General features: G+C 39.3%; 1 protein-coding gene and 1 pseudogene across 1 annotated transcript in view; both read left to right on the forward strand.

The window, feature by feature from the left end:
- LOC141443027 (trypsin-1-like) overlaps positions 1-25,217 on the forward strand; it is a 74,855-nt pseudogene extending 49,638 nt beyond the window's left edge.
- Positions 1-26,968, forward strand: part of LOC141443003 (prostasin-like) — a 431,412-nt gene that overhangs the window by 167,329 nt on the left and 237,115 nt on the right. The gene's annotated exons all lie outside the window — the stretch shown is intronic.

Consider the following 26,968-nt stretch of genomic DNA (forward strand, 5'->3'; position numbering starts at 1 on the left):
TTTAAGTGAGGCTTAAGAAAACGTAAACTCGGGTAATTGGAGTATCGTACAGTAAAAACGGGTTTCAACAGCATGTAGATCTTGGAAAGTACATTCTAACGATATATTTACTCAGTTTTGCCCAAAAGTGACTTTAAGCGATTCTGTTGTAAGGGGACGATTGTCCAATGTGTGCTGCGGAACATGAGTTGGAAAAGTGCCCTAGGTTTATTGAACTATCTGCAACTGAGAGGTTTTCGGTAATAAAAGAGAAGGGATTATGTATGTTGTGTCTGTGTCCATCTCATATTGTAAGAAATTGTGAATCTGTCTCTTGTTGTAGTGAGTGTAACTATCGTCACCACACTTTGTTACATTTCCCAAAGGGTGCTGACGCAGCAAACAACTCGCAATCAAATTCTCAGTCGACAAGCTTATCAGTCACGGGTCATGCCACTCAGGTCTTGTTTTCAACTGCGGTGCTGCACATAAAAAACAGTCAAGGAAAATTGGTTCCAATCCGTGCTCTTCTTGATTCTGGTAGTGCTTGCAATTTTATTACAAAAAAGGCTGCAAACCGGCTCGGACTACGTATAGATAACTGTCAGCAATCCAACATCAGCGGTGACACTTGGGTCTGTTGTTTGTGAGATCTTCCCATCTAAAGGAGATTGTTTGAATAAGCTTTCTTTGGAAGCTTTCGTTTTGTCTCGTATTTGTTCAGATATGCCAACTGAGAAATTCGATGTTTCAACCTGGAATCACATAAGGAATTTGGATCTTGCTGATCCTCACTTCTATGAACCAGGACCTGTCGATATGTTAGTTAATGTCAGCTTTTTCGCGTCAGCGCTCCAGCCTGGTCTTGCCAAAGGCGAAGCAGGTCAGCCCATTGCTGTCAGCACTATTTTCGGCTGGATAGTAATGGGTGAGTGCGCTCCTGGCATTAATTCTCTTGGTTGTCGATCTAATAGCACTTCTTGTGTCAGTGTCGTTACCAAGGATTGCTTTCTCGTCTCTAGTTTGTCTCTGGCCAACAATATTAAACGGTTCTGGGAGATAGAAAGTGTAGTCGAGATTCCTAAATCGGTCAGTTTGTCGAAAAATGATTTATCGTGTGAAAGTTCTATGGAGGCGTCGTATCGTCGAAGCCCTGAAGGGAGGATGGTCGTTCCACTGACATTCAGTAATCCTCAGGAGAGGCCCAGCTTTTTTAACTCTCGTGAGATAGCTTTAAAGCGGCTTCAAGGTTTGGAGAAGAAATTCCGTATAAATCCTCAATTTCGGACAGCCTATGTCAACTTTATGGATGACTACAAAAATTGTGGTCATATGGATGAAGTGGAACCTCCATCGTCAAACGACGGTAACTTCTACTACGTGCCCCATCATGGAGTATTGCGACCTGACTCTGTCTCTACCCCTCTGCGTACCGTATTCGATGCAAGCGCTAAGGATGGCAGAGGAAACTCTTTGAATGATGCATTATTACCAGGCCCGAAATTGCAAAAGAATATTTTTGACTTATTAATCCGTTTTCGCTGGCACGCTGTCGTGTTTACTGGAGATATTAAACAGATGTATCGCCAGTTTCTCGTTGATATTAAAGATTGTGATTATCAGCGCATCTTGTGGCGACCATGTCGAAAAGAACCAGTAACGGATTTTCGCTTGCATATGGCATGTCCTGTGCTCCATATCAGGCTTTATGGTGTATCTTGAGATTGCCAAGGGAGTTTTCTTCAGCTGCTCCCCTTGGTTCCGCAGTACTGGATAGAGATACGTACGTAGATGACATCGTGTCGGGCGCGGACTCGGTGGAAAATGCTATCCGTATTCGACAAGAGTTAATGCACATTCTATCGTCGGCACACCTTCATTTGCGCAAATGGACCTCGAACAACCCACGTTTCTTAAGTGAATTGTCGGATTCTGATTTGTATTCAGAACAGTTTCGCAACTTTGAGGATGCCCATGATGTCTCGTTGAAGATTTTGGGTCTATTGTGGTTACCTAAGTCGGACACATTTTCGTTTAAGACTGCGTCACTGGATGGTCGATATACAAAACGATCCATCCTTTCTGACATCGCTCGGATTTTTGGCACGCTCGGACTTCTCTCGCCTGTTGTATTTCTCGCAAAATACCTGATGCAACTTTTGTGGCTGTCGGGTGTTCACTGGGATGACGACGTACCTAAACTTATCGCTAAAGAGTGGCTTAAATTTAAATCTCAGCTGCCATCGTTATGCTCACTCTCCATCCCTCGTAGAATGGTAGATTCATTTAAAGACATTCAGTTTCATGGATTTTGTGATGCGTCGGAGCGTGGCTTTTGTGCTGTATTCTATTGTCGTGTTGTAACCAACAATAATGAAATTGTCGTGCGTCTTTGTTGTGCAAAGTTGAAAGTAGCACCGCTGCGTAAACTTTCAATTCCTCGCTTGGAACTGCAAGCAGCTGTTCTACTATCGGATCTTACGGTGTCGGTGTCTCATGCTCTAAAGAGTTTCCACGAGATTGTCGCTGTGCATGCTTGGTCGGACTCCACTGTCGCTCTCACATGGATTAAATCCTGTCCTTCAAGGTGGAAGACTTTTGTTGCTAACCGGACTGCTTCGATTCAGGAAAAGATTGCTCCTGATTCTTGACACCATGTTTCTACTACGGACAACCCAGCGGACTATGGCTCTCGAGGTTTGATTCCAGCTGATTTGGTACGATGTGAGTTATGGTGGGCGGGTCCCTCATGGTTGTCGCGTCCTGAAGATCATTGGCCACAACACGCTGTTGGAGTTGACGGATCAGCTTTCGAAGAAGAGAAGGTCTTGACCTTGTTTAGCGCCATGAATTCTGATTTCGTCGACCAAATTTTGTCTCGGTTTTCGTCGTTTCGTCGTATCGTGAATGTTTTATCGTATTGTTTCCGTTATCTTCATAATCTGAGGAATCCTAGAACATAAAAAATTGGCGTAGCCCTCTCATCTGACGAAGTAAACTACGTTATTCGGTTTTTAGTGAAACACGTCCAAGAACGTGTATTCTCGACTGAAATCCGAATTACAAAAAAAGGTTCAACTAACTCGCTCCCTAAACCTCTTCGTAAATTATGTCCATTCATTGATAAAGATGGTTTATTGAGGGTAGGCGGTCGGCTCTTTCATAGTCTCAACATGAGCTATGAAAAGAAGCATCCCTTGTTTTGTTGCTACCACGCGATCATAGACTAACTGCGTTGATCATCGAAGAGTATCATCATCGGTTCCTGCACCCTGGTCTGCAAACGTTGCAAAACCTTATCGCTCAGGAGTTCTGGATATTGTCGTCGAAGCGAGCTATTCGTTCGGTGATATCTTCATGTGTCAAATGTTTTCGCGTCCGTCCACGAACGACCCCACCGCCTCTCATGGGGGATTTGCCGTCTTTTCGTATTAGTCAGTTAAAACCATTTTCATCAGCCGCTGTCGATTACGCTGGGCCTTTCAACGTCTCGTTAGGGCGTGCTAGAGGTAAATCGTACAAGGCTTACATATGCGTCTTCGTGTGTACTGCCACAAAAGCAGTACATCTAGAGCTTGTTTCGAAGCTAACGTCTGAAGCCTATCTCGCGGCGCTTCGTCGCTTCATTGCTCGTCGTGGTCGCTGTTCTCGTTTGATATCCGATCAAGGTACAAATTTTGTTGGTGCAAGCAACATTCTTAGGGATATGATGTCTGAAGCTTCACAGTCAGAGCATATCGAATTTGTGTTTAACCCTCCTGGTAGCCCGCATTTTTCAGGCTTAGTAGAGTCGAGCGTTAAATCAGTTAAGACTCATTTGTTGCGAGTTGTTGGTTTGCAGCGTCTCACATTCGAAGAATTTTATACTTCGTTAACTCAAATAGAGGCACTTCTTAATTCACGCCCACTATCCCCTGTAAGCTCAGACCCTAATGATTTTTCCGTGTTGACTCCGGGGCATTTCTTAACATTAGAGCCATTAATTGTTCTCCCTGAACCGAATTTGTCCGATGTCAACGTTGGTCCTCTCCATCGATGGAGACTCTTGCAGAAAATGCACCAAGACTTCTGGCGTAAGTGGCACCTTGAATATCTACACACGCTCCACCAACGCAAGAAATGGTCTAACCAAGAGCAAAATCTTACCGTAGGAACCATGGTTCTCGTTATAAATGAACAGTGTAGCCCTTTGAAATGGAATTTGGGCAGAATAGTCCAGCTGCACCCGGGTGCCGATGGCATTTGGTCGCGTGGTAACTGTCCGTACTGCAAATGGAGAATACAAGCGCCCAGTGGTAAAGCTCTGCTGCCTACCACTGGTTAATTAGTTATATAACGTGGTCTTATCGTATTTCGCTGGTTAGTTAGTTTGAACTTAACACATTGCCGGCTTCGGTTGAGTCCAAACTGTCAAGCCATCTTTTTTAGTGAATAATTTAGTGTCGTTTTTGTTTGTATTTCGAAAATACCCTGTATTTTGGTGGGCGGAATGTTCCGTTTTCAAAGTTTTAGATGTAATTCAGGGAGATGGTTTCACAGTTTTACAAAAGGACCCTACAATAACGTTTCATAATGAATTAAAGAAGCTTGTTAAAAAATCTCAATTTACCTTAGAAACCGAACAACAAAAGAGTTTTGTTATACCTATGAATCCGCAGGCACCAATTCTGTATGGATTGCCTAAAATTCATAAGGATAATGTGCCAGTACGTCCAGTTGTCTCATATGTGAGTGCTCCAGCATATAAATTGGCAAGGAAATTAAATAGTGTTATTCGTGTAAAATCATCTTTTAACCCATCATACAGTTTAAAGAATAGTTCGGATTTAGTTAGCAAAATTAAAGATTACAGCATTCCGCCTAACGCAACATTGCTTTCTTTAGATGTAGATAGTTTATTTACTAATGTACCATATAGTGAGACAATAGTTATTCTTAAAAACCATTTGGAAAGGAAGCGTTTACATCCTGGGGAGGTTTGTGAATTAATTGATTTGGTAACTTTATGCATGAAGCAAAATTATTTCCGGTTTAATGGACAGTATTATTTACAGAGTGATGGTTTAGCAATGGGATCACCTCTGAGTCCATTAATGGCAGATATTTTTATGGATTACTTTGAAAATAGGTACATAGTGGGTAATAATAATATTGTGTATTATTATAGGTACGTTGATGATTTAATTCTGTGCTGGAGGGGAAGTATGAGACAGCTCGACTTGTTTGTGAATGGTTTAAATAACAAACATGGTAAAATAAAATTTAAAAAAGAATTAGAAGAAAATTTTTCGTTAAAGTTTTTTGGATTTGACAATTAATAGATTTAATAATAAACACCAGTTCAAAATTTACCGAAAGCCCACGTACACAGATGCCGTGATACCAGCATCGTCTAATCACCCGTGGCAGCATAAATTAGCAGCTTTTTATTGTTATGTACATAGATTGTTAACTGTACCTCTTTCTAGGAAAGATTTTGATTTAGAGTTAAATACTATTTATCAGATAGCGTTGTCGAATGGTTATACTAAATCAATGGTCAATAGTTTGGTTCAGAAGAAGCAGGCACGGATAGTGAATAGCATGCTTTACGCCGTGTTACCATCGCAGTCTTCTAACAAATATAGGTGTAGCATTTCATACGTTGGTCGTTTGTCTGATAGAATTTGTGGTATTTTAAAATCAAACAATGTTAAGGTAGCCTTTAAGACTAACAACTCTTTGTACTCTAAACTTTGTAACCACAAAGAGAAGGTAGATAAAGGAACTAGATCGGGTGTATACAAGCTCACTTGTAATGACTGCAGTAAAGTATATGTCGGTCAGACAGGACGCAGTTTTAATGCTAGATTTAAAGAGCATGTTTCGGCATATAGGAATGAGCATCCTGATAAGTCGAATTTTGCCAAACATTTGTTGGAACTAAATCATTCTTTATCGGACTCAGATTCGTATGAAGTGTTACATTATTGTGGCAAGGTGTTTCGTCTCGATGTTTTAGAATGCATGGAGATAATTAGATACAACAGTATGGGGTCTATTATTAATGAGCAGGTAAATTTAGTTTCATCTCCCTTGCTACGGCTTGGTTCTAATTTCAGCAATGGTAGTTAATAAAACATGCCTTGACAGTAAATAAATAAAAATCAAGGTAGTTTTGAAGGACGGTTAAAAATTTATTAATAATTTGTGGGTAGTTTTGTTTTGTTTCATAAAACGTATGTGGGTACTTGGGGAGTTACAGTGACAAGTTAAAACGGTGGTTTGGTTCGTTAGTCTAACAACTGGTAGCATGGTGTACGGTTGTGTCACTCTGAAGATGAGCTCTGTTTGAGTTCGAAACGCGTCAGTGTAGTGTGGTGGTGGTGATAGATGGGTTTTGTGTGATTTGTGTGTGTTCTTACAGTGTGGAGGTGGAGGAACTGCATGAACACGCATATTTTGCATAAGCTTAGCTATCGTAAGGTCGCGGGTGAGCAAGGAAATTATTTTAGTTCATTGATATGGACCTCCGCAAAGTAACGCCTGATTCAATAAATTATTCAGGCTACTTAAATCAACACAAGGCTACAAATACTGCTGGGCTACGAACGGAAACATCTTTATACGCAAGAGAGAAGGCGGTCCCGTCATCGCAATACGTGGAACAGCGGATCTCGACAGAACCAGGGGACTGGACCAAAACGACCGTCCCCCGTCCCCCGTCCCCCCGTCTCCTCTGAACCTGCCGCACCCGGCATCCTGGCGAGCGGACGCCCTGCGGCTGACTCTTCGGTCTGTGAAAACTTTCTTGTCGACGATTAAGATTGATAACGGCTGCCGCACATGTTTCTTATTTTTTCTGGCAATTACTGTTTTGTTACATCAGACATTAACTGTTTATTTTGTGGATTTAGAATATATTAGCGCAAATAGTACACACATACTTCTTAACTGCCCTCTTGCAAACTCACACTTGTTATCATTTTTCTCACACACACCAACTGAACATACTCGTGTTAATGCAGGTAACACACTTAATTTATTGTTAAAATCGTTTACCGCATTGACGTCATGGCTTAGCGGGGAAGTTTTTTATTTCCATAATAATTTAAACAATAATGGTGTTATGTGATATTGGAGTTGATATAGACCAAACCGTTGCCATAGACTGTCAAAGGCTTGATTCCTTAGAGCAAAGTAAGTCTTTTTTTTGGAACCACTGAATCTTTAAAGTTCATGGCTCTCAACATCAGAAGCCTGCAACGAAACTTTAACGCATTCGAAGTAGCCCTTAAACGCATGGAAACAGCATTTGATGCTATCATACTCACTGAATGCTGGATAAACGAGCACTCAGTGATAAATCGTCTTCCAGGATATAATGTTTTTTGCACATCCAAATATATAAACAAAAGCGGAGGTATTGTCGTGTATACTAAAGATTATCTCAATGTCGCTGTGGAGGAGCCCTGTCTGGACGATGCAAACTGTCTTTCGGTCTCTATATCTAAAGAGCTCAAAATCTTCGGAATTTACAGATCGCCTTCCTTCCACAACGTGGACAAGTTTCTCAGCTCTCTTGATCGAGTACTTGGTGATACCAAAGAGTTCCAAAATGTTGTAGTAATCGGAGACATAAACATTGACATAATAGGCTCTTCAAATAATCAATCCACTGACTACTTGCATATGCTGGCGATGCATGAGTTTCTCCCTAGTGTGACTGTTCCAACAAGAAATGATTCGTGTCTAGACCATATTTTTATCAGGTCTAAATCTCGGTCATTTGGTGCTGTTTGCCTGTGCCCCATTACGGACCACGAAATTGCCATGGCGGGAATTCCTACTTCTAGGAGCAAAGCTAATAAGCGGCCACGCTGGACAATGAAAACCGACTATGTCAAAGCTGCACGGGATCTCGGAACAGCCGATTGGTCAAAGATAACTAACTCTACAAATGTAAACGAAGCGGTTACGCAATTTGACCAAATTATATCCACTGCAATAAAAAATAATACCAGTCAGGTAAAAGTTAGCCGCTCCAAATTAAACCTAAAGCCCTGGATCACACCTGGTCTGATTAGGTGTATGAGGCACAGGGATAGACTGCACAGCAGAGCAAGAGCTGCGCCGAATGATCATGTCCTTCAGACGATTTATAAGCGTTACAGAAACTTTTTTGACAACCTTCTCTACAACTTAAATAACGAATACCAAAACAAACAGTTAACTGAGGCTAAAGGCAATCCTAAAAAATTGTGGAAATCTGTAAAAAATATCTGTCACTTACAAAATTCTATAAATTCCGCGAACGAACTGACAACCTTGGCCAACTCCCCGATTGATTCTTTAAGTATCTGTAACCAGCACTTTGCTACGGTGGGCCAAAGGCTAGCTGTTAATATCCTCTCTAAGCTTTCTGTAACACAATCATCTTTAGCTTCAAAAGTAAAATCAGGTAATTCACCCGCCGGCTCATTTTTCTTCTATCCGACTAACGTGAACGAAGTAGATAAAATTATTTCTAACCTAAAAGTGGATAGTGCGCCGGGACCGGATTCTATAAAACCGCAATTCATTAAAGTAATCAAGGACATTATTCTTGAACATTTATAATCTGAGTCTGACGTCGGGTTGTTTCCCATCTCGATGGAAATTAGCTCATGTGTCTCCCATTTACAAAACCGGATCTAGAAATGATCCTAACAACTATCGCCCGATATCTCTTCTTAGTGTCTTTTCCAAAATACTGGAAAAGATAGTCAATTCTCGTATAACGGTTTTTCTTGATAAAAACAGAGTCCTCTCAGATAACCAGTTTGGTTTCAGGAGAGGGAAATCTACGGAGGATGCAGCGATTTATCTTTCTAACAAAATATCCGGCTTTCTTGACGGTGGTGATAAATGTGTGGGGATATTTTTGGACCTGTGTAAGGCGTTCGATACGGTGTCAACTGACATCCTTCTAAGTAAACTAAATGCCTTGGGTATAAGAGGGATAGCTCATGAGTGGTTCCGTAGTTATCTGGCTGAAAGGAGACAAGCTGTTAAGGTTGGCTAGTTTAGCAGTGACGATATACCAATCTCATTTGGAATCCCACAGGGCAGCATTCTCGGCCCGACACTCTTTCTCATTTATGTTGATGATATCCTTAGGCTTGGACTGGATAGGGCGGAGGTGATTTGCTACGCGGATGATACGGTGGTACTTTTTCATGGTGAGACCTGGAACAATGTTTTTAGGCGCGCAGAGTGCGGGCTGTCTGACTTTAGCTCATGGCTAGAGAACAACTTACTTACACTTAATGTGAAAAAATCTTACTACCTAACATTTTCGAAGACGACAGTTTCCCCTGCTCATCTGCGTAGCTATCTAACAATACACACTAGTGACTGTAGCAGCCGTGCTAGTGGTTCTAACACATGCTCGTGTAGTTCGATTGCCAGAACTGAAGCAGTTAAATACCTGGGACTAATAATTGATGATAAGTTATCTTTCAAACAGCACATCTTAACACTATCTGGTAGAGTAAGGAAGTGCATTTTTATAATGAAGCAACTTCGCCACTGCGCATCGGAACATGTGCTACGAATTGTATACTGCGCTCTGTGCGAATCAATTCTGCAGTATGGTATTTCAGTTTGGGGCAGCGCCCCAAAATGCACCCTATTGCAGTTGGAGAGGGCACAGCGCGCAGTAATAAAAGTGATGCTTCGGAAACCAATTTTTTTCCCAACAAACATCATTTATCGGGACTCTAAACTATTGAGCGTAAGGCGGCTATACATATTAAAAGCAGTAGCTAGAACGCATGTGGTGGTTATAAATTTACCTATCTACTCACAACTTCTGGCCAAACGTGTGTTTCGAGTCCCTTTACCTAGTTACAGATCAGCTCTGGCTAAGCGCTCGCCAGACTATATGCACCGACGAATATATAATAATATCTGCAAAAAAATACATAGGATGCAATACTGCACGACCGATAAAGTTAAAGTGATCGTAAAAGGGTGGCTGCTCTCACTATCTTATAAAGAAACGGAGGCCCTACTTCTTGTCAGATAATTCTTTCTCCTGCTGGCACACATCTGCAGACACAATAGATACAGGTACACACACGCACACACAATAGATATAGCTACACACACACACACACACACACACACACACACGCGCACACACGCGCACACACACACACACACACACACACACACACACACACACACACACACACACACACACACACACACACACACACACACACACACACACACACACATACACACACACACACACACACACACACAAACACACATACAATGCTTGCGCACTTGTCGTCTTTTTTTTATTATTTTTAATGTAATTTAGGTTTTCTGGACTAAATTAGGTTTTATTCTGTTTCTTTTGTATTGTTTCACATATTGCACTCCAGGGTCCCAAGATACAGGCTCAGCCTAGTTTGGGGTCCGCTGGGCATAACTATACTGTAAACTTGTGAATTATTAAGCAAATAAATATTTTTGTATATCAAAGGCGTATATAAAGTTAATGATTATATCATGGACAGGGATATTTGGAAATAATTCCGATCCGCATTAGCGATCCCTTCAAATAGCGAACCTACTGTGTTAAAAATAAAGTTGTGTTAAATACTTGTGATGTATACATATCATTTAATAATATTGTAAATCTGTTTTAAAAAAATATATATACCTCGTTGAGTTTCTTGCCGGATTCTTCTCAGCAGAGGTTTTTCCGAACCGGTGGTAGTTTTTTTTTTGACATTCATAAGTGCTTGTTATAGCCTAAATTGAATAAAGATATTTCGACTTTGACTTTGAAAAAAGTTTTGCATAAGTAAACCATTTAATTATTATTGATCAGTTTTACCAATTAAAAATAAGTGAAATTAAGGTGTCAAGTGATATTATTTAAAATAAGGATTCATTCATTAATTTACGTATCAGTAAGTATATAATCCATTAGTTTTTCAGACACAATCAAATAGTTATCTATGATACAAGTGTGATGATTGGCGGTGATGAAAGTGTTTTAATAGCCAACACTAATTAGGGAATTGCTTACTTCTCACACGTCATACAACTTTTGACGTAGGTAAGTGTGTTGTAATAATTGGAAAAATATTACCCGACTGCGTCAGAAGGAGGTTTAGCTTTATCGAGTGTTTGTATTTATGTATATAAGTATGTATGTATGTATATCTATTTCTTTGGCATGGTCTGCAGCCTAAACGGCTTGATGGATTTCAAAATATTAGGTGTCGTTAGATTGGTCTTAGTCACAAATAAAAAAATATAAGTAATATAATAAAATGACTGCAAAATATAATTCCTACAAATAAAATGCAGTTTTGGATAGAATTGCCCGTTTCAGAAGCATAAACTTCCTGTTAGTAAAAAACATAAAAATTGATGTATTTCGTAAATTTTTTTGTTAGTTTCAGTTGGTAAAAGTAATAAATATTTAAAAACTGAATATAACTTTGCTTTTGTTTAAAACTAATTTTTTTTTTTGACTAAAATATGTTACAAGTATTTTTGTAAGGGGCTTTATATTGACGCGTTAAGGGAAAAAGCAGTAAGTCAAAAAATAGTCCTTGTAATGCGTAGCGTAATGGCGGTATCTCAAATAACCGCTAAAATAATAATAATTTTATTACTTCAACCCTATACATAGTAAATATAAACATAATATAGTATGATTCAACCTTCAAAGTTACAATAAAACCTCAATAAGGCGACGCGAAATCAATTCACACATTTTCTCTGTTTAGTCGAAATGTCTAAAAATGAGATACTGCCAATTGCCTTATGAGGGCAGCATAGTCCCCGCGGGATAGGGATAAACGAATTCTTCGCAGATGAAGTCACGGCCCGCGGACAAAAGCTAGACAGTGCATAATTATTTTTAACTTTTTAGTTGTCTTTTTTGGCGGCGTTTTTTTGTCGGCGTATTTTATTCGGGCGTTTTTTTATTGTCTCGGGGGTTTTTTAAATTTTTAATTAAAGTTTTTTTATTTCATGTTTTTTTTAACTGGTATATTATTATTTTTAAAGTGTACTAGTGTGTTGGATGTCCTGGCTGCAGCATCAGCTCATCGTGTTGCCAACATTGCTTTGTATGTAGAATCAAATACTGATGAAAAGGAATCAATCACGACATATCTGCTATTATTTTTTCAAGAGTATACTGATTACTGGTGTGCTGGATATCCCGGCTGCAGCATCAGCTCGTCGTGTTGCCATCACTGCATTGTATGTAGAATCAATTACTAATCAATACGAATACAAACAAGACATATTATGTGCTTTTATTTTTTAAAGACTGTACTAGTGTGCCACCATTGCATTGTATGTAGAATCAAATACTGATCGAAACGAATCCAAACACGATATATCTGCTATGGTTTTATCAAGAGTGTACCTACTAGTGTTCTGGATATCCTGGCTGCAGCATCAGGCCGAGAATTCCATAATCTTGCATAGCTATATAGCATACATGGATGTTTCAAATGTTAGGTCCCAAATACGTTTGAAAGTAAAGTAAATACCCATTATGCGTCTAAGATTCCCACCGCAGCGAACAAAAGAGCTGATGATCTTGAAGCGGCTGTACCGATTTTAATAATAATAATTATAATAATAATATAAATATATCATTATTTCGCATAAGTAAGAATTAGGTACAGACATGTTCATGCTAAGATAAATGAAAAAAAAAAAGAAATTAAAGGTAAAATACTAATACGAAAAAGGAGTCCACTCAGCACTTGCCGGGTCACTAAAGGTGGTATTTTGATAAAACATATCTAAGAACCATTGCTAGAAAACCTTCTTTCAAATAAAAAAAACCGTGTTCAAATCGGTTCACCCGTTTAAGAGCTACGGTGCCACAGACAGACACACAGACACACATAGCGGTCAAACTTATAACACCCCTCTTTTTGCGTCGGGGGTTAAAAATAGTTAAAATCGCACTTGTTTTGACCAACAGATCTTGAGCCATCGCGCTTCCCCCCTTTCCCCCTTCCCCAACATCCCTGAGTACGTACCCCAGGCTCGGTGTCCCTTTAACAATAAGAGTCTTTTATGAATTTAATTCGGGTTTTGTTCCGCGTACCTTGATTTTACCGAAGCTCGATATTTCGGCACAGTTGCAAGCGCCATGATCACGAGACGACTGGACAATACCGGGAATAGGGGGGGTTAGGGGGCAATTCTCCAGTCGTCTCGTGATCATGTCGCATGCAACTGTACCGAAATATTATTCGGTAAACTCTAATTTAATTGATATAAAATTAGCAATGACCGCGATAGTCTAAAATATTGAATGGTAGTCTTCTGATGACGTTTGCTTCTTACCCTGATGTTGTTCCAGGTGCTACTAGGTTACGGCCAGAGCCTGGGCTCAGCGGTGTGGAAGTGTGGCGGCACTCTAATCAGCGACCGATTCATCCTCACAGCTGCGCACTGCACTCGTGCCCAAGACCTGTGAGTGTTTTCAATGTGCATAATATTTTTGAAAGATTTATACATGGGTTAGGTTAGATAAATGTGAAAGTTTGCGAATGAGTGAGTATGTTTGTTACTTCTTCACGCTGAAACGGCTGGACGGATTTTTATGAAATTCGACAAAAAGTTAGTTTATAACCTGAACTAAAACAAAGAATACTTTTTATCCCGATATTCCCACGGGATAGGGATAAAATCTCTAAATAACAATCACTTGGCTTAGAGTCATGAAATTTGGTATGTAGGTAGCTGGACGTCTGAAATAACACATAGGCTACTTTTTATCCCGATGTTTTCACGGGATAGGGATAAAATCTCGAACTAATAACTGCTGGGCTTAAAGTCATGAAATTTGGTATATGTAGATAGATGGACATCTGGAATAACACAAAGGCTACTTTTTATCCCGACATTCCCACGGGATAGGGATAAAATCTCGAAATAACAACCGCTGGGTTTAGAGTCATGAAATTTGGCATATGTATTTATTTTAACGTCAACGAAAACCACGATGTAATTTTAGGAAATTCCCATGAAAATTTAATAAAATCCCGTAATTTTAATTCAACTGCTGTATCTAATGATTTACGCGTTCGAAGCCGCGGGTATACGCTAGTGTTAAGTTAGTTTTTGTTAAAATAATAATTTTGAATACAAGCTTCCTTTACTGTTCTGTACTTTTTGTTGATTGTACTTGCATTGTCATCTAAACTGCATATATCCGTACAAAATTTCAAGTCGGTACTTTTAACCATCGAGGAGTCCCCTCCTGCGGAGACGATTCTAGTAGGACCACCAAGATGTCACTACCAGATTATTGTATTATCACCAAATTTACACAAGTGTGCCAAATTTAAAGTGGAAGTGGGTTAAATTTAGTTTTCAAGATTTGACCAAAACAAATAAATAAATATTTAAACGCTCTAAAAAGAAGAAAATATTTTTTTCCTTTCAAATTTTAACCATGAACTTACAACCCCATATATACACAACTTAAATGGTCATAAAAGCTTATCGTTTTCTTTTGTAAATAAACCAGTACCTACTTATTGATTTATGTAAAATCTGATAAGTTTAAATTAATAAATTTGAATTAATTAAATATTGATCATCGCGACTAACATTTATGACCATACTAGCTTTTACCCGCGGCTTCGCTCGCGTTAACCATTAACATTTCAAAGAAGCAAGCAATCAAGCAAGCAAGCCAGCAAGCATGCAAGTGAGCATGTAAGCAAGCATGCAAGTAAGCATGCAAGCAAGCATGTAATCATGCAAGGAATAGTGCAAGCAATCATGCATTCGAGCATGCAAGCAAACATGCATTCAAAGCTGCATTCTAGCATGCAAGCAAGCATGCAAGTGAGCATGTAAGGAAGCATGTAATTATGCAAGAAATAGTTCAAGCAAGCATGCATTCGAGCATGCAAGCAAGCATGCATTCAAAGCTGCATTCTAGCATGCAAGCATGCATGCAAGCATGTAAGGAATAGTGCTAGCAAGCATGCATTCGAGCATGCAAGCAAACATGCATTCAAGCATGCAAGCAAGCATGCAAGCAAGTAAGCATGCAAGTCAGCATGCAAGCAAGCATGTAAGGACGCATGTAATTATGCAAGGAATAGTGCAAGCAATCATGCATTCGAGCATGCAAGCAAACATGCATTAAAGCATGCAGCAAGCATGCAAGCAAGCGTGCAAGTAAGCATGCAAGTCAGCATGCAAGCAAGCATGTAAGGAAGCATGTAATTATGCAAGGAATAGTGCAAGCAAGCATGAATTCGAGCATGCAAGCAAGCATGCATTCAAAGCTGCTTTCAAGCATGCAAGCAAGCATGTAATTATGCAAGAAATAGTGCTAGTAGTAAGCATGCATTCGAACATGCAAGCAAACATGCATTCAAGCATGCAAGCAAGCATGCAAGCAAGCATGCAAGCAAGCATGCAAGCAAGCATGCAAGCAAGCATGCAAGCAAGCATGCATTCAAAGCTGCATTCAAGCATGCAAGCAAGCATGTAATTTTGCAAGAAATAGTGCTAGTAGTAAGCATGCATTCGAGCATGCAAGCAAACATGCATTCAAGCATGCAAGCAAGCATGCAAGCAAGCATGCAAGAAATCATGCAAGCAAGCATGCAAGCAAGCATACAAGCAAACATGCAAGCAAGCATGCAAGCAAACATGCAAGCAAGCATGCAAGCAAGCAAGCGTGGAAGCAATCGTGTAAGCAAGCATGTGATTATGCAAGAAATGGTGCAGCAAGCAAGCAAGCAAGCATGCTTTTTAACACATTATTAAGTCAGTTCAGTCAGCTCCGCGGTTAGAATACAAAAACAAACTTTTGGTCATCCCTTGGAAATGGCAATTTTTTTCGGGATAAAAAATATCCTATTATTTATTCTGGACCTCTAATATGAAGTATGCAAAATTTCATAGGAATCGGTGCAGTAGTTACGGCGTGAAAGCGTAACAAACAAACAAACAAACAAACTCACTTTCTCCTTTATAATAGTAAGGAAGGATAAGTTGAGTTTATAATGAGGTTGCAAGTTCATAGTTAAAATTTAAAAGGAAAAATTTTTTTTCTTCTTTTTAGAGCGTTTAAATAAAAACATTTTTTTTAAATTTTTTTTTTTGCTTTTAATTTTTTAACAAACTAAAAAATATCTATTTCGCCATTTTGGATGGTCCGCCATATTGGATTTAGAATGACGTCACATTATTTTTAGAGTTGCTCTCAACGAGCTCTTTCATTTGATATCCATATAAGTGCATTAAAAATAACTATTCCGCCATCTTGGATGGTCCAACATATTGAATGTAGAACGACGTCACGTATCTTATCGGGCATTGTTATCCAAACTAAACGTGTAAACCAAAATTTCAGCTCAATCGGTTGAAGATATCTACTTTAAAATTCAGTTCAAAGATTCCACCCGAACAAATTACATACATAACATACATTGCAACTTAAATAGCTTTAAAAAAAAAAAAGTCCTGACAATTTGATCAATACATTAATGATACACATTGTAACCTAAAACAATTGATTGAGATCTCTGTAGCTGTAATTTTATCCTAAATATTTTAAATCGTTTTGAATGAATATTATTCACTAAATGAAACTAAATTATCATAATTTCATTCGTAAAACAATGTTAACTTTGTAAAAATCTTATCTAATTTCTATAAACTCTGACACTAGCCAAGTCCGGCCGCAATCCTTACAAAAGTTCAAAAAAACCAAATGCCAAATGCAAATGTGTTAACAACTCTGTATCTTACAGCCTACCTATGTTCTACAATAAACATTTTTTCTGATTCTGAACCCTGTTGGGCTACCACGAAATTCGAAAATTGAAGTTCGTATCGTACCGTCTCTCTCACTCTCGTATTAAATACTATCCATACAAATGTATTAGTGTTCGTGTCACAATGGAAAAAAAGTGATTCTAAATAATTATCTGCGTTAAGGTGTGCAATTTTTTGCTCTTCACCCATTAGCGATAGCGGGTACCCAATAGAATCGCTTCATTTACTATCCTCACACAGCCCGTCTCTGGTGGAAACAGCTGAGCCGAGCCAGGCGACGTAAATGAAGCATTTCTATGGGTTCATGAAAATAACATTTCTTGTAACTCATCCTCGCACATCTCTGGTGGAAACCTATCGGACAACAAATTGTTGTTTAATGGCGGATCTCAGCATATAGTAACACCTGAAACAATCATTTTGTCGCAGTTTTAGCGGGTCTGCCTCTACGGGAGAAAAAGTGAAAGCAGAACTGCGCAATAAAATAATTTATTAGGCCCGAGGCCAATTCAGCAGTAGAACAAAAAGTGGTGGTAGTTCGAACAGAGTACACAAAACAGCGTTAACCCAATTCCTATTTCTCTGTCCAGCAAGTACTGTCCTGCACTGAAGCCGAGATGGTAGTAGCGCGTTGTTCCGCAGGGTTGGGTAAGGCACCCGATGACGGTCCGACGCTGGCTGACGCGCGAGGCAGGCGAAGACGATGATGATGATGATGGTGACGAGGATACGGTCAACCCGTACCTTGGACCCTGGAACGCGCCATCAATAAAGCATTGCACACGATTCAGTGAATCGGTGAACGACCGCGGCAACAGCGACATGAAAAGTACTTATGTAGCCGTGTTGCCGTGGTTGTTCACAATCAGAAGCGGAGTTTACATTTAAAGCGGAATGAAAATGAGATGAAAGGTGATGAAAGGATTTATATATTTTTTTTTATGCAAATGCGAGGGTGGAACGGAAATGACTTGCAATAGTTCCAATTATCAGTCGCCTATTTCTAATAAGCGTTAGGACAAGCGTGATGGCAACGAATTAATAAAAATGGCTGGGATGATAATTAATTGCGAAACCACAATTTCCCAAGAATTATAATTACTTATAAAGAACTTTAACGTTTAGCTACTAAAGGACAATAATGCACCACTTACCCGATTTGGGGCTAAATAAACACACGCGAATATTTACAAATTTCGAATCGAAATTATAATAGTTCGAAGAACGCGTAGAGACGACACTAACTTGCGGTTACGTGCAATAGGTAGGCCGTATTAGAGACCGGAGCAAAGGTGCCGTGCGATCGCCTCGATGAAGTTCCTCAGTCTCGCGCGGCGCGCGGCGGCTAAATTATTTGCCGGCGCCGCAGCAGTTCCTATCACTCATTCGTTCCCGAATGAACGTGAGCGTTAGGGCGTGTTTACAAAATATTAGCATGATAGCAACGCATTGATAAATTGACAGTTGTAGCCAGAACGTAATGAGTAGTGTTATAGGGTGTGTAAGTGTGTTTTGTGTTTTAATCTGTGTTGTTGAGTATGTGACAGATGTGTTTAGGTTAGGTTATGTAAATAAAGTAAAAATTATGTACGTATTACGTTACAATTTTATTTTGTAGCGGTTACGTAAACTACGCCATCGTGGGCTCTCTCAAACGCACCGACGACGTGGAGCCCTGGCAGGTGCGCCGCATCAGGCGCATCATCAAGCACCCTCACTTCAACCCCTACACCAAGCACAATGACATTGCCCTCCTTGAAACTGACCCGTAAGTATTTGTATGTTTTTTAACTGTCAAAGTCAAACTGTAATAGCGCCACCACTACCCCATCACAAACACCACCCCACCTGCTACTAGTTTACTTCTTTCTGTTAAAAACCGGCCAAGAGCGTGTCGGACACGCCCGAAATAGGGTTCCGTAGCCATTACGAAAACATTAAGCAACATTTTTCTAAGGATTTCGTATTTTGTACGGAATATTATAAGTTTAAGTATATTTTATACCTTAGGCTGCTATTTACTCTTCATCATCATAATTATCAGCCCATGTTCGTCCACTGCTGGACATAAGCCTCTCCCATGGCACGCCACTGAGCAAGATCCTCGGCCACTCTCATCCTGCTCTTGGCAGCCGCCCTGCGAAAATCATCGCTCCACCGAGTCTGAGGACGCCCTACGCTACGTTTGCCGATCCGTGGTCTCCACTCAAGAACTCGTCTACCCCAAAGGTTATCGGTTCTTCGGGTTATATGGCCAGCCCATTGCCACTTCAGCGTGCTAATGCGGTGGGATCACTTCGTTACGAATTCATCTTTCAGAGAAACTCCGAGCATTGCCATTTCCATAGCACGTTGAGCAACTTTAAATTTGTGGACCAGCCATGACGGGTAACACGCACTGATTGAAGACTTTTGTCTCTAGACTCTGTGGAATTGGTGATGTGAAGAATCGATGCAGTTGCCCATACGCTGCCCATCCCAACTGTATTCTCCTGTTGGCCTCTTTCTTGACTGCATAGTTTACTCTTAAACTACAATAATTCTCAAGAACCCGTTATAATTGGTTTTTTGGAGTCTTTTTGTATTTTTAAATTTCAATTCCAAATTTGTTACTTTTACGGGTAGGTATCCCGTGAAACCATATCAAAATACAAACTGAGACATGGATGCACAGAAAAACCAGAAAAAGGGTTAACCGTTATAGTTTTCCTTGCAAGTTTGATATAGGTACTTACTGTCATCCTGAATTTTTTCAAATTTTTCTACCCACTGGTTTAGGTTTTATAGGGAAGGGAACAGATTTTAATGAAAATTTGAACTTTAAAGTTGAATATTTTGTAAACAAATCATTGAATCGAAAAATCGTTGTAGCAACCCCTTAATGGTTTTAAAAGACCTATCCAACCAATCCAAGAGATACCCCACACTAAGATTGGAGATTAAGATTTTAATTTTTTCATTTTACCATTTTGTCGGCATAGTTTACATATAATATTCGTGCAAAATTATAGCTTTCTAGCATTGATAGTCCCTAAGCAAAGCCGCTCGGACAGACGGACGGACAGACAGACAGACAGACAGCCTGCCACCTACGGTATACCTTAACCTGAGTATATCCTCAGTCGCCTCTTACGACACCCACGGAAGAAATGGAGAGGTGTAATTCTAACCCGACACCACACGGGTAATAATATTATTAGTATCACGTTAACCTTAGATAAATGATTGGTCTCGCGCGCTCGCTCGACTAGATACCGCCCTAACTAAAAACAAAACGTTCGTGAATGCGGCAACTCAATATTGTAGTGTGCGTAAGAACGGTGTCAGACAATTTGCAAGGATGCTAGTGTGCGTGACGAATTGTGTTGCCAGCTGCTACACTGTTACCCGAATTATTGGGAAAATAAATTATTCTGTGGTCTATTAAGTTACTGGTTACAAAATGTATCTTGGGAAATACTTAGAAATTAAGAAGTAATTAAGAGTGAATGTATTAATATGTTTGTGTATAGGTTAGGCGTAGGTTTCTTCTTTAAAAAAATGGTAGGTATGATGTAGGTATATCAATGATCAGGCCTCACTTTTAATTAAAATATATATATATTTAAGGACATTCAATATTTACAAATTATTACTGAAAATTCATGGACTGAGTCACCAACTAAGAAGTTTTGCGTACTTAACACGTTGCACCTATAGTTAAACCTAATAATAATGTACAAGTTAATTAAGACTAAAATAAAAATATTTTTTTACAAAATATACATACATAGGTACATGCATACATACATACTTACATACATACGCTTGAAAAACATAACCCTCCTTCGGGCAGTCGGGTAAAAAGTTAACATTTCAGGAAAATGGGTAGAAATACGAAAAAACAATTTTTTCGTTTCCCGTAATACCTAAGTAAATCAGCTGATCGGGCTTTTGACTGGGAAGAAGAAAAACATTTTTAATTTTAAGACACATTCACCCCTTAATTAAATAGTGTCGGGTAACAATTTATACACCTTCAGTGTATAATATCACAAAGATAAACATTAAATAATATAGAACTAGGTTATGTATATATAATAATTACGTTAGATACTTAAATAAAATAAGTTATTAAAATTTATCATCATTTAATGATGATAACAATAAAATTCAATTTATTAAAATCTCAACCACGGGGAATTTGATTCTTGTGTACGCGGCAACACAGAATGGCGTTTAGGGTTCATGTTATTTTATTTTGTAATTTCGAAATTATACGATATTTACTGATGGTATGTGATCCCAGTGTCCTTTTTATTTCTTGTAGTATTATTATTAAACAGTTTCACTGCGAAAACTGGCATTTTACTTCGGTTTATGACCAAAATTTAACAAAAATTCGGGACATGCACATTACACACAGTTTGCAACGCGACTGACTCGCCTCGGGCTCAGGTACGCCGATTTCGGCGTACTATTTGTTGCGGCATTTGACAAGTACGCCGGCGGTATCTAGTCGAGCGAGCGCGCGAGACCAATCATTCATCTAAGACGTTAACGTTATACGAATTAATATTGGCTCTGTGCACGACATAAGCGCCACCTAGCGTCCGCAACTTTGTTGGCTCTAAGGCCAAAAATAAAAAATATCACTCCAATGTATAATTTCAACCACAAACCATTCCAAAAGGAACATTGTTGGTATCTGCTGGACATATCCGGGACGTAGAGGAATTAAGAACAAAACAGGGACAGTGTTCAATAATTCAAGCTCGCATCATAAGACAAACATCTATTACTAAAATTAGGCAGTTAAGTCTAAACAAATTGCTTTGTTAATGACGTTCGACAGATGACATAGCCTATATAAAAATAAATAAATAAATATCACGGGACAATTCACACCAATTGACCTAGTCCCAAAGTAAGCTTAGCAAAGCTTGTGTTATGGGTACTAAGCAACGGATAAATATAATTATATAGATAGATACATACTTAAATACATAGTAAACACCCAAGACCCGAGAACAAACATTCGTATTTTTCATACAAATATCTGCCCCGACACGGGAATCGAACCCGGGACCTCAAGCTTCGTAGTCAGGTTCTCTAACCACTAGGCCATCTGGTCGTCTAAATTATTTTTACTTTTGGCCACTATGAGCGCTGCGATATATTTCATTACCCCATCTAGTACTTCGCACCTAGCGAATAGGCTCCTTGAGTATTTATCACTTAAAACTTACCAACTTACCACGTAACTCAATTTTATTGTTTAGTTTTAGGGCTTGTTTCACTACTAGTCGACTAACTTTAAGTAATGCTGTCTTTGTTTATTCGGACAAAACAAACAGAGACGGCATCACTGATATCCGTCACTTAAAGTTAATCAACAAATGGTGAAACAGGCCCTTAGTGTTATAGTCTTATTACAGTAAGGTGGTGGACTGATGGAACCAAGATAAATCTCTCTTTCTTTTTTTTACTTATCTCTTCTCAGGATCAGTTTGGGACCGTCGACAGTGCCGGCGTGTCTGGACGTGTTTGGTGGAGACCACAACAGGTCGGTGGCGACCGGTTGGGGGGGTCACGGAATATTTGGGGCAAGTTTCGGACACGCTACAGAAGGTACGATGTTCGATTTGTGCTATCGTTGGATTCTTAAAGGTACTATAATAAAAATAGTTCTACCCAATTGTAATCCATACTTATATCCATATTAAAATTATAAATGTGAAAGTGTGTTTGTATGTTTGTGTGTTTGTCCGTCTTTCACGCCGTAACGGAGCGACGGATCGACGTGATTTTTGGCATTGAGATAGTTTATAGGCCAGAAAGTAGGGTTTCTGCCCGAGCTTTCTCGAACTCGAAAAAGGATTCTCGAGTTCGAAATTTAAATGCGCCAGATGCAGTTTTTCGCTGTTCATGGCTTTTGGGGACTGAATAATTAAAGTAAAATATTACTTAAAATTACCTAGATAGTATGGTGTCCTTGCCCACGCATAAAATGCCATAGAGATTTTCATTTTTGTACTCCCAAAAGTTGTTATATATCTCGTGCACATAAATATTAATCTGTTCAGTTTATTCTTAAGTTTTGATTATTACGTAAGATTTTAGTATTTGTTCCTTGCCATGCCTAAATAAGAGGTAGTAAAAGGACAAAAAAATCACCCGACCACTTCAAAAAAGCCTAAAGGAATACAATTGAAAAAGCTCCGTAGACACGTGTTCCTCCACGTGACGCCAATGCAAACTGGGGTACAGTGGGGGGGGGGGGGTTCTCAAGGGTGTCCTTACGCGATATAGTACACAATCTGGCAAGGTGGCACTTTACAAATATCGCAATGTTTCACTGTGTACCTAAGTTTCATTGTTGGACACATGACCCTACCTATAAAACTCTTTTTTGCGATCGTATAGAAATGGCTTCTATTAGGTTCCATAAGCACCAAATCAGGACCTGATAATTGGATCTTAAGGAAATCGCGGGAACTCTTCAAATATTGTAGGGAAACCTATGGTAAATTGGATATATTTAGTAGCAACTCGTGCATTTGCTCTTGAAAATCATTATTTGGTCAAGTGGAACTGATGATGAAGACCACAGTTGACCATCGGAGTTAGTACTCAATATCAAGTATTTCACGGGTTGAATTTTAATTACTTTAACACAATTGCTAAGCAATTTATGCTCCTCATAATGCATATGGTAAAATGGAACGGATGGTGAAGCATCAGGACTCCTCAATAATGAACGTCTCTGCATCGGAAAAAGCAATATTTCATAAAAGGTGACGAGCAGTTGACATTAAAGTATTGTATCTTAGATTATTAACACTAAAAAGCTTGAAAGAAATTTTATAACAAAAAGTTGAACCGACTGCAAAAAAAACTATGGAATAATATTCTACCAGTCTAAAGTCGGTGCCTCAGCACGAGCCAGCAGGAGTGGTTGAAGCCCAATATGTATGTAGGTGAGGTAGACCACTAAAGGTCCAATTTTTGGTTATAATTTTTTTTAAGCTTTTATTTAAATATAGTCAAATACCGTATTTTGTGCACTTGCAGGTGACGCTGACTAAATTCACGGACAGAGAGTGCAGCGAGAACTACCCCGTGAACCGGTTCGGAGCAGTCTTCAACTCCACGATACAAGTCTGCTACGGGGATTACCAAAGAAGAGCTGATACTTGCCAGGTGGGTACCATTCACCTAGCATAATTAATTGTTTGCCATAATCTCACTTCGCATAATACGTGTCGCATAAACTTTTTAGCAAAATAATTACTTGGCAAAAAGTGAACTGGGCGTAAGAGACGGTGTTATCAATTTTTTATGCTAATTTATTTGCCAAATGATTGCCGACTATTTCAAATGGTCGAACGACTTTATTTTGAAACTGTAAATATTTATGGATTTTGATAAAATAAACCTAACCAAACCTATAGCATCAGTGGTGTAGCGGTATAGCACGCGGTACGGAACACCGAGGACCTGGGTTCGATTCCCAGTGATGGTCTTATTTTTCTGGTTTTTCTGTGCATCTATATTTCAGTTTGTATTTTCAATTTAGGTTTTACGGGATGACCGTAAAAGTAAAAATTTGGAATTGAAATAAAAAATACAAAAAGATTCCAAAAAACCAATCTTAAACCTATAGCATTCTACAGGATAATCCTGAAATATATCCTGAATAGTTTATAAGTTCAGAAAAAAAAACATTCATTGATATGAAACAGTTGGAAAATGAATCATGTTTGAATAGCCATACGAAATCAGCGACAAGGTACAAAATTTATGACGTTGACTGGACGATGGTTACTCAAGCTAGTTGAGAGAACACGATAAATACGAACATTTCGATAAAAAATCATTGCGTACTAAATCTCAGTCGCTTAACATCAAACTCGGATGAATCAGATTCTAACACTTTTACGATTTTGGTATCAAAAGAAAAGGCAAACACTGTAAGATACTCTCCTAAGAGGAAAGAGTGGATTTAACCGGGTTTGAAGTGAAGCGACTCTCTGTACCTTATTGCACGGAGCGGGTGGACGCATTGAAAAATATATACTTTCTTAGTACGAGCAGCGCTAACTGCGCGCGTCGCGTGCACGGGATTGTACCTGCGCCCGCGCCTGCAGGCTGCGGCCGCGAAATGTACCCTCGCTAGCGTAGGCTCTTATAATTAATGATGTCACTGTTTTTTACAATTTGTTGGTTTCCAGGGCGACAGCGGCGGCCCCTTGACCATCCTCAACCACGGCATCCACTGCATGTACACCGTGGTCGGCATAACCTCCTTTGGCATGAACTGTGGCAGTGTTGGCGAACCTGGCTGGTACACCAAGGTCTCCTACTACGTGCCCTGGATTGAGAGCATAGTGTGGCCTTAAAGGACTTCAATAAATCACCAATGTTGATTATTCTTCATTTTTTCTACCCTCTACACACATCATACAGCACCAATACCTGACGCAACAAGGCGTTCATAAATAAATAAATAATAAATAAAAGTGGACTGGACAACAAGAGCATAAAACGATCCATTTTACCCAAGACGTTCATATAGTCATCCGAGCCGGTATGGCGAGGGTGGGTAGACACGTTGAGGGGAAAATGGGTTTAATGCTCGAGTTTTAACTCTGCTTTTCACTTCGATGGCGAGGAAACGAAATTAGCAACAGTGGATCAATTGTTCACTTACTATGTACATTTTATTTTACATGAATTACTATGAAATTGAGAGGAGGCCTGTGCCCAGCAGTGGGACGTATATAGGCTGGGATGATGATGATGATGACTATATAATTATATTTTTTTAGTTTTATTGATTTATTTTGATTGATATGATTGATTTTTAATTTTATATAAATTAAAAATTATGAAAAAAATATATATAAACTTCTTTGTTTGTGGCTGTTGACACCTGATTACCTTGGTCTTAGACGAAGATTTAATTATATGCACAGTGCATAAAACGTCATGTTATGTCGCCTAGATCTAGCATAAACACGAACTTTACGAGCATGAGAAGTGAAAATAAATATCACGTTACACTTGTCACCAATTGTCCTAGTCCCAAACTAAGCAAAGCTTGTACTATGAATACCTACTAGGCAACGGATAAACATACTTATTGTTTGAGCCTATAAAGTTGGATGGAGTAGTTTGATTTAAAATGTGAAGTATTTCGCCACCCATCCAACCTCCGCGCGCGTCCTGCTCTGTGGCGAGACGGGCGAGACATATAGAGCAGGGAAAGAACAAAAAAGAAGAGTCTTCTGTCAACGCAGAAGATGGTAGTGCGGGACTCCAAAAATTGGCCGCACCGTGTGTCTGTGCGATTGTTCAACACTGTACAGCCAGAGAAGTACGAGACAAAACGTGTCACAACCAAAACAAAGACTCCTCAAAAGTAAACACCAAATTTGTTGTTATTCACCAAAATGTTCTTTAGGTCGATTACTGGTAAAACATCACTATTAGATCTTTTAAATTATACGGAAAAACTACATATACTAGGATTAACCGAAATTTGGTGTACTTAAAAAAAGTGAAATTGAACGTGTGAGGTTATGTGGGTATGCGTTGGCAAACTGTTACTGTCGGACTGACCGCGAGCAGGCGCAATGGGGTCGCGCTGAACATACTAGATGGGATGAGGTGTAAGCAGCATAATGACCTGCAGAGCTTCTCTGTTGAGTATCATTTTGAATTTTCGGCTATTGAAGTAATTTGTCGCAAATTAATTATTATTGTATTATTATAGAACCGGAAATGGTGAACTTGACATTTATTTTGAAAAATTTGAATTATTACTACATAGATTGACTAACGAAAACAAAAGGTTTGTTATTATTGGTGATCAGAATGTACATTATTTATCCACAAATACAACGGCTTCGAAACGGCGCGTTGATGATAATAATATAGTCACTAGTTATGCATGCACGAATACCGTACCGTGACCTTTCCTACTAGTGTAACGCCGACTCTGCGTCATCCATTGCCTGTGGCATAGCGAACAGCGCTTGTGACGGCCTCAATGTATCACCGGTGGACACGGTTATAAGCGATCCCAACGCGCAGCGATATGAATATGATTTGACACATAGCTAACTGAATAATAACAATACTTTTGAGCGACGATTATTTTTAGTGATTAAACTATATT

Source organism: Choristoneura fumiferana, chromosome 26 (genome assembly GCF_025370935.1).
Source record: "Choristoneura fumiferana chromosome 26, NRCan_CFum_1, whole genome shotgun sequence".
Classification (NCBI taxonomy): domain Eukaryota; kingdom Metazoa; phylum Arthropoda; class Insecta; order Lepidoptera; family Tortricidae; genus Choristoneura; species Choristoneura fumiferana.